The sequence below is a fragment of the Canis lupus genome, chromosome 1 (genome assembly GCF_011100685.1).
Source record: "Canis lupus familiaris isolate Mischka breed German Shepherd chromosome 1, alternate assembly UU_Cfam_GSD_1.0, whole genome shotgun sequence".
NCBI lineage: Eukaryota > Metazoa > Chordata > Mammalia > Carnivora > Canidae > Canis > Canis lupus.
The window spans coordinates 102,285,325-102,294,536 of NC_049222.1; the positions used below are offsets into that span (position 1 = coordinate 102,285,325).

The 9,212-nt window shown below is 40.4% G+C and overlaps 1 long non-coding RNA gene across 1 annotated transcript; it reads left to right on the forward strand.

Moving 5' to 3' along the window:
- Positions 1 to 33: 33 nt before the first annotated feature.
- Positions 34 to 5,753, forward strand: LOC111097313. The gene is made up of 3 exons (XR_005354432.1): positions 34 to 455; positions 2,352 to 2,842; positions 3,707 to 5,753. It is a non-coding gene; the product is annotated as an uncharacterized LOC111097313 (long non-coding RNA).
- Positions 5,754 to 9,212: the final 3,459 nt, after the last annotated feature.

The window sequence follows — 9,212 nt, forward strand, 5'->3', positions numbered from 1 at the left end:
AAACCAAGCCCACGCCCACCCCCCACCCCCAACGACCGCACGCATGCGCGTACTAACACTCGCAAACGACTTCCTTTCCGACCCGCACACCGGAGACCCAGTGAGCTGAGGCCCCGCCTCCGCAGCCAGCAGGAGGCAAGCGTGTTCCTAGCCGCGAAAACTCCCCCACCATGCCAGCCCCGACACACGGCAGAGGAGATCAAGCTTTTTTGGATAAAGGCTTCTAGCTCGTTTACGAACCCAGGCATTTCCAGTTCTACATCCATTCCTCGCTGCCGAATTCGGCCTCTAACTGGTCAGGTCTGTGTCGTGTTCAGCATTCCAGGACTACGGCGGTAGACGCACGCCTGCGCACGCCGCGGCTTAGGAGACACACAAGCCACCGTGGCACGTGGGTGGTGCCGGGCTGTGAAGGGGCCCCTCGGTTGGCCCGGAACCTGGGAGATTTGGGTTCGGTACGTGGCTTCCTCTCCTTGGAGAAAGACCGGGATGAGACTTGGGCGGGGCTGCGGGGGAGAGTGGGGTGCTCAGATCTGCACATTCCAAGTTCCAGTAAAATTTCCCAAGTGTCGTCTTTCTGTGATAGTGATACAAGCAGACGGTGCGGTGGAGGTGTATCTGGAGAGGATAGGTGATTAAAACCATTGTGTATCATCATAGTGTGATGACTATTGGAAAGGAAGACTAGCCGTAAGCTAGGCATCCTCAGGCCTTCCCTGACTCATGCTCCGTAAGCAGCTCAAGATGGAACCGAATCTTTGCTCCTGTTGCAGGCTCGGATAGAAGCAGATGAGGTCAAACTTATCCAGTTTCAGAGGCACTGCTATAAAACAAAATTCAGCTGAGTATATTGAAGATCTAATTGATTTTTAAAAAGACTTTATTTGACAGAGCACAAGCAGGGGGAGCAGCAGGCAGAGGGAAAGGGAGAAGCAGGCTCCTGGCTGAGCAGGGAGTCAGAAGTAGGGCTGGATCCCAAGACCCTGAGATGATGACCTGAGCCAAAGGCAGATGCTTAACAGACTGAGCCATCCAGGTTCCCCTCTAATTGTCTTTATTAAAGAATTCGTGAATCTGGTAGTAAACTATCTAGTGAGTACAGGGGAGCACTGAGGAGTGCTATAATGTGGAGGGTTTTTATGGGAAAGAGAGGGGTTGAGAAAGTTACTAGGAAAAGAAAAGATAGAGTTGTTCCAGACAAGGTCATCTTTCCTTGGGGGAAGGGCAGGTCTTATTAGGTGGATTATCTCTTCTTACTTTGGAAGATAGAGGACCCATGTGAGATTACAGTTGTGGTGGTGACCAGAAAGTTCCTGCCTGATAAGTTAAGACTACATTTCTGGGAGAGGATAAAAGTGCATTGAAGTTGGTTAGTAAGCCCTGATTTGTTGACTTACCCTAAGTGACGCCATTTTGGTGACACCATTTTGGGCCACAGGTTTTCTTTTTAAATGTCTTTAACATTTTTTGCTGCATAACAAACTCTACCTAAAATGTAGTACTAGCTAGAGCAAGGACCATTTTATTACTTTCTGTTTGTGGCAGTGAGGAATTCAAACTGGGCAGGATTTATGTTATTTAATACCTGCTGCCTTGGAATACCCAAGACTCTTCATTCAGGAGTGTGATACGTAACTTGAAGTCCTATATGTGGTCCTGTATCCAGGCCTGTAGATACACCTAAAACTAATATATTTATTAGTTTTATTTATTTATTAACCTCTATTTTTGCTGTCAGTTGGGTTTCTCAGCTTTTTGTCATGTAGTCTCAGAATCTACCCCTCTTCATTTGACCTCTTACTGGCCTTTCCAATGAGATGGCTGGACTCCTTCCCTGAGCTTCCATGAGGGCAAAACAACCGTCTATGTATCTGACCTGGAGCTGGCACAGTGTCACTTTTGTCACATTTTGTTGATTAAAACAAGTTGTAGGTCCAACCCAGATTCAAGAAAAGGGAGACTGCATTTCATTTTGTCAAGAAGAGTGAATTAGCCTGATATTCTTCCTAGAGATTCACTAAAGGTAATCTACTTTAGATTGCCTAAAGTAGAATTGATTAGAAGGAGCTTTCAACAGAGTCTGGGTATGTTCACTATATTCATATGTAGGGTTCTAGAAACAACTGTGAGAGGTATTCAATTCTCTTTAATAACCTTGTTTACCTTGAACTTTTCCCTTATCATTAAAAGTTTTCTTAAACCCAAATTTTAATGAACAAATAGTATGTCACAATATTGCCCTTTAGTGATTTAGCTAAGCTGCTCTTAAGAGACACAGAGTTCTGATCAGCTACTTTCTATGCCTCCCAACTTCCTATTATTTAATTAGGCTCTTTTAAATGTCATTTCAGGGATCAGTGACATTCAAAGATGTGTCCATTGGTTTCTCCAAGGAAAATGAGGATTACTAAACCCTGCTCAAAGAGATTTGTACATAACTGTGATGTTGGAGAATTATCAGAATTTGGTCTGGGTGGATAAGTGCACCCCGCCCTTCATTCAACATCTGGTCTTGGGTGTGTCTCTGTTTTCTACTAGGAATATTTGGTGAGGCTCTAACTTTCCTTGAAATGTGAAAATTGAAATGAGCAGCTTTCTTTATCCCATCTGCCAGATATTCACCAAGACTTTTTCTTGTTTTATGATAGTTTCTATCCTGATTACAATGTGGCTGTATCCAAACACTTAAGTAACAACAACATGGCCAATTCTTTCTCCTTATTTTCCCAGGTCTTTCATTTTTAGTCTGATGTAATTCCACTATTAGAGCATGGGAAAGTACCCTGAATGATAGGGAAAGAAGAGATGAGAGGATCAATGCCAGGTGCTTAAGAGGAATGAGGTAAGGGTAAGGCAGCTGATTCTAGAGGGCAGCACCTTTAAGTTATGAAAGATGGTCTCATCACATGTTTCAGGCATGTGCAGAAATTGAGGCTTCTTGAATTTGAGTTTCTACAGGAATACTAGTCATTTTCTGCCATCACTCAATGTTTACATTGACCTTTTATAAATGCCTACAGCCTCAGAAACTATAGGTGTGTCTTTTTTTTCCTCAGTCTTTGGTAAGGTTTTTTTTTTTTTTTTTTTTTTTTTTTTTAATTCCTGATCCTATTCCTCACCAGCACATCCTTATTTCTTTGGTCTTGTATATGGCTCTATATTTTTAAGAAACATATTCTTTGCTACTGCTGTTTCTTTATTGTAAAATCATCTGTATAGTTGTCTGATTGTCCAAAAGGATGTATTAATTGATCATTTATTCACTAACAAACATTTATTCTTTTTTGAAAACTGGCCAAGTGGGATCCCTGGGTGGCGCAGCAGTTTGGCGCCTGCCTTTGGCCCAGGGCGCGATCCTGGAGACCCGGGATCGAATCCCACGTCAGGCTCCCGGTGCATGGAGCCTGCTTCTCCCTCTGCCTGTGTCTCTGCCTCTCTCTCTCTCTCTCTGTGTGACTATCATAAAAAAGAAAAAGAAAACTGGCCAAGTGTTGCAGGTCCCCAAGATCACCTCTGGGTTTGATGACTCACTGGGAGTAGTCACAGGATTCAGCCTAAAGTTAGGGAGTAGTCCCCAAGAGCACCCTTATTTCTGATACAATTTGCACATTAAGGGGTCCCCAAGATCACCCTCAAGTTGGATAATTCACTAGAAGGACTCAGAACTTAATAAAAATTTTCTACTCATGTTTATGATTTATGAAAGGATACACATCGGCCAAGTGAAGAGACCCATAGGGCAGAGTCCAGGAGGATTCTAGATGCAAAGCTTCCATTTGTCTTACAACACTGCAGTCATGGACAATGTAAACTCCTCCCAGTAACAGCATGTGATGATATGCAGAGTATGGCCATCCAGAGGTGACCTGACTTGCTCTGGATGGCCAGAAACATCCAATAAAGTGGACAATAAAAAGTGTCTGCTCTTTATTGGGTCTCTGTCAGAGATATGATTAGTTGCTTATGTGACTCACCTCTGTCCCTACACCCTATGGAGGTCACACTGATATTGTGATGCAAAGCCTCATCATAAGTCACACTGACTATCTGGTATGGTTCAGTTTCCTACCTAAAGAAAGATACTTTACTTTTATCAGGCATAACATTTCAAGGAGTCAGATTACCTCCCAGGAGCCAAGGGCAAAGAGTAGAGCTCTTTGGGAAAGGTTAAATTCTTTATTACACAACAGCTAAGATTTATTTTAAAAAAGGATAAAAAGCAAAATAAGCAAAGGTAAAAAGCTCATGGGGCAAAGCCTGGAGGAAACTAGGTACAAGAGTCACACAGGATGTGCTTAATTCTTCTAGCCAAAAGTTGTTAAAATATGCATGATATGTTGGCTAGACAACATTTGAGATTCACTGTCTAAGGGTTTTATTGCTGGCTGGTCACAAAGATTCCCTTCACCTAGAATATGCTAAAATTCCAGAGTCTTCGAAGATAGGTATTCTGCATAAGCTACATTCGTACAAATAATTTAGGCACAGGGATCCACTTTTATTCTAGGAATGGCAGAAATTCACCACCCAAAACCAAAATTCCTAGAGAGCATTGAGGGCCAACTTTGTAAGCAGGACTTCTAAGGAGAGCATTCTCAGGCTTGCTATGTTAATTCTCTCAAGAGTTTGTTTAAAAGTATAGAAGCATTCAGTTTTACTTTTGAGTGGAGGAACTAAGACTTGCTTCCATGGACCTGTGCATACCAGAAACTATCATTAGAAGGACATAAATCAAGGGATCACTGGGTGGCTCAGTGGTTTGGCACCTGCCTTTGGCTCAGGGCTTGATCCTGGAGTCCTGGGATTGAGTCCTGCATCAGGCTCCCTGCATGGAGCCTGCTTTTCCCTCTGCCTCTCTCTCTCTCTTTCATGAATAAATAAATAAAATCTTAAAACAAAACAAAAAAGGACATAAATTGGTTGTTTTGATGTAGAAGATGAAAATAGTTTTAATTTTGAATCTTGGTGATACGTTGATAGAAAGTAAGGAAGTAAAGCACATTTGTGATGCTTTTATTAAGGAATCATTTAGAGTTGAGCTATAGCTTCAACTATAAGCTGTAAATGTGTAACTGAGATTCAGTAGATGAAACTCAGGACCAGAGATGAATGCATATTTCATACACATATATACCACATACTCTGGTGATAGAGCCCTAGGAAAAAATAGATTACTTATGCATAGAGGAAAATCCATGATTGATCACTCGATAGTAAGAGAAACAAGAAAGTCCTCTGTTTCAATTCTGAGGCGTATTACAAGAAGAGATGGATTTAGGCAGCAAAAGAGCTATAGGACCTGGCTCACCGGGCACCACATCCGCTGATACCTTGATCTTATATTTCCCAAACTCCACTGTGAGAAATGTTTGCTGTTCAATCCACTCAGGTATTTTGTTATAATAAGCTCATGTTGATTAAAACAACTTACAGCCAACATTGTATTTATGGATGCTTATTTCCTAAAATTAAGAAAAAGAAAAAGAGTCTGCTCTCACTGCTTGTATTAAACATTGTCCTAGAGGTTTTAGCCAGTGTAATAAAGCAAGAAAAAAAGTAGAGGGCAGATTGGAAAGGAAGCAGTAAAACTCTCTGCAGATGGCACGATCATGTAGAAAGTCCTGTTTTATACAGAAAGTTACTTTAGAGCTAAATGAGTTTAGTAAGATTGCATATTCTAAAATATATAAAAACCAATGACATTTTAATACAGTAGCATGGAAAAATCAGAAATTGAATTTAAAATACCACTTATAATAGCATCAAAAATATGAAATACTCAGGGCACCTGGATAGGTCAGTGGTTGAGCATCCACCTCTAGCTCAGGTCGTGATCCTGGAGTTATGGGATTGAGTCCCACATTAGGATTCCTACAGGGAACCTGCTTCTCCCTCTGCCTGTGTCTCTGCCTCTCTCTCTGTCTCTCATGAATAAATAAATAAAATATTTTTTTTAAAGATTTTATTCATTAGAGAGAGAGGCAGAGACACAGGCAGAGGGAGAAGCAGGCTCCATGCTGCGAGCCTGATGTGGTACTCGATCCCAGGACTCCAGGATCACGCCCTGGGCCAAAGGCAGGCGCTGAACCACTGGGCCACCCAGGGATCCCCAGAATCTTTTTTTTTAAATATAAAATACTTAAATAATCTATACTACACTAAGAACTACAAAACACAGTTGAGAGATATATTGAACAAATAGATATGTTACATTCATACATTGGAAATCTCAATATTGTTAAGACATCAGTTCTCACCAAAATTCACTTATATGTTCAGCACCATCTCAATCAAAATCCCTATAGGCTTTAAATAGAATTCAACAACCTGATTCCACAATTCATAGAGAAATGTAAGAGCTACAGTCATCAAACAGTATTGGCATAAAGACAGAGAAAGAGGGATCCCTGGGTGGCGCAGCGGTTTGGCGCCTGCCTTTGGCCCAGGGCACGATCCTGGAGACCCAGGATCGAATCCCACATCGGGCTCCCGGTGCGTGGAGCCTGCTTCTCCCTCTGCCTGTGTCTCTGCCTCTCTCTCTCTCTATGACTATCATGAATAAATAAATAAAATCTTTAAAAAAAAAAAAAAAAAGACAGAGAAAGAGGTTAATGGGATAGCCTAGAGTCCAAAAATAAACTTGTACATAACATGGTCAATTGGTTTTAGGGAAAAAAGCAATTCAGTGAAGACTGTAAAGTGTTTTATCAATTGGTGCTTGAACATCTGGATATTTATATGAAAACAACTTTGATCCATCTCTTTCACCATATTCAAAAGTTAACTCTTCAGTAGAGCTAAATGTAAAACCTAAATCTACAAAACTTTCAGGAAAAAGTATTTGTGACCTTAGGTTAGGCAAATATTTTGATATGTCACCAAAAGAGTAATCCATAAAATATAAAAATGATAAATATAATGTCATCAAAATTAAGAATTGCCTGGGTGGCTCAGTTGGTTGAAAGTCCAACTCTTGATCTCAGCTCTGGTCTTGATCTCAGAGTCATGGATTCAGGCCCCATGCTGGGCTCTGTGCTGGGTGTGGAGCCCACTTAAAAAAAAATTTAAGAGGCAGCCCTGGTGGCCCAGCGGTTTGGCACTGCCTTCAGCCCAGGGTGTGATCCTGGAGACCCAGGATTGAGTCCCACATTGGGCTCCCTGCATGGAGCCTGCTTCTCCCTCTGCCTGTGTCTCTGCCTCTCTCTCATGAATAAATAAATAGAATCTTTTAAAAAAATTAAGAATTTTGGGCAGCCTGGGTTGCTCAGTGGTTTAGTGCTGCCTTCAGCCCAGCGCATGATCCTGGAGACCCGGGATCGAGTCCCACATCGGGCTCCCTGCATGGAGCCTGTTTCTCCCTCTGCCTCTGCCTCTGTCTCTGTCTGTCTGTCTCTCTCTCTCTCTCTCTCTCTCTCTCTCTGTGTCTCATGAATAAATAAAAAATCTTTTTAAAAAATTTAAGAATTTCTATCCTTTGTAAACCACAACTAAAATAACAAAAAGACAACAGCTTAGAGAAAATTACATATCACATATGCAAATAGTACTTGTATCTGGAATATATACCAAACACTAAAAACTCAAAAGAAGGCAAAAAAAAAAAAAAAAAAAAAAAAAAAAAAAAGAAGGCAAACAAACCAGTTTATTAAAGGGTAACAGATTTGAGCAGATACTTCACCAAAGACCTAAGTAATGGCAAATAGGTGCATAAAAAGATGCTCAGTATCATTATTCATTGAGGAAATGCAGATTAAAATCACAATGAGATACCTTGATACACATTTGTATCAATAAAATTATAAGGAATGACTATATACCAACATTACACTATTGAATAAATACTGGAAAATACTAAATTAGTATATTGTTTGTAGACATGTTAAGATGTATGTTAATATAAAAATATGATATTGGAGGGATGCCAGTGAATTATTTTCCTTCACATATTTATAGGAATTTTCTGTAGCATGAATTCCTTAAGGTTGACAAAGATTACAATATCTGAAGGCCTCTCACATTACTACATACATAAAGAGTGTTGTTGAGGAAAAAAAAAATGTTGTTGAGGGACGCCCAGGTGGCTCAGTGGTTGAGCATCTGCCTTTGGCTCAGGGCGTGGTCCTGGTCCAGGGATCGAGTCCAAAATCAGGCTCCCTGCTGGGAACCTACTGCTCCCTCTGCCTATGTCTCTGCCTCTCTCTCTGTGTGTCTCTCATGAATAAGTAAATAAAATCTTTTTTTAAAATGTTGAATAAGTTGTGAACACTGACTAAAGACTTTCCCACATTCCTTACATTCATGGGCCTTTTCACCAGTATGAATTTTCTGACGTTGAATAACTAGTGTTAAGTGACTTTTCCACATTCAGTACGTGGATATGGGTTCTCACCAGTATAGTTGCTCATATATTTGTTAAATTGTGAAATCCAATCAGAAGGTTTCATGATATTTATATGGCTTCTCACTAGGATGAATTTTCTGGTGATGAGAAAGCTATGAGCCCTGTTTAAGGCCTTCCCCCAAATCTCACATTTATTTATAAGTATCTCATCAGTATGAGTCCTCAGATTTGAGGAAGACATGAATGATGATTGAAGGCCTTTTCACATTCATTACATTTATATGGCTTCTCACTGTATGTATTATTCGATGTTCATTAAGTAGTGTGATACCCCTAAAGGCATTTCCATGTTCCTTATAGTCATAGAACTTTTCTCCAGTATGAATTCTCTCATCTTGAATAATTAGTGATAAGTGACTAAAAGCTTTTGCACATTCAGTACATTGATAGAATGAGTTCTATGATATACATTAAGTCTCCAGAACTGAATACAGCTTTTTTTTTTAATCCTTACATTCATAGGTTTTCTCACCAGGAGGAAGTCTCTGATGTCAGATAAAGAGTAAAACAGAACCAAAGACCTTTCCCCATTCTTTACATTCATAGAGTCTTTCCCAGTTTGAATTGTATGATGTTGAGGAAGGTCAAAACAGTGATTGAGAATCTTCACATATTGCTTACATTCATAAGATTTGTCAGCAGTATAAATTTTCTGATGACTAAGATGAGATCTCTTCTGCCAAAACCCTTCTCTACATTCACTACACACAGGGTCTATTTCCAGCTAGAACTTTCTGATGTAGGTTACGAGATGTTTGCTGTCTCACAGTAAGTATTTCTTCATGGGTGATTATTACTTCACTGGAATTTC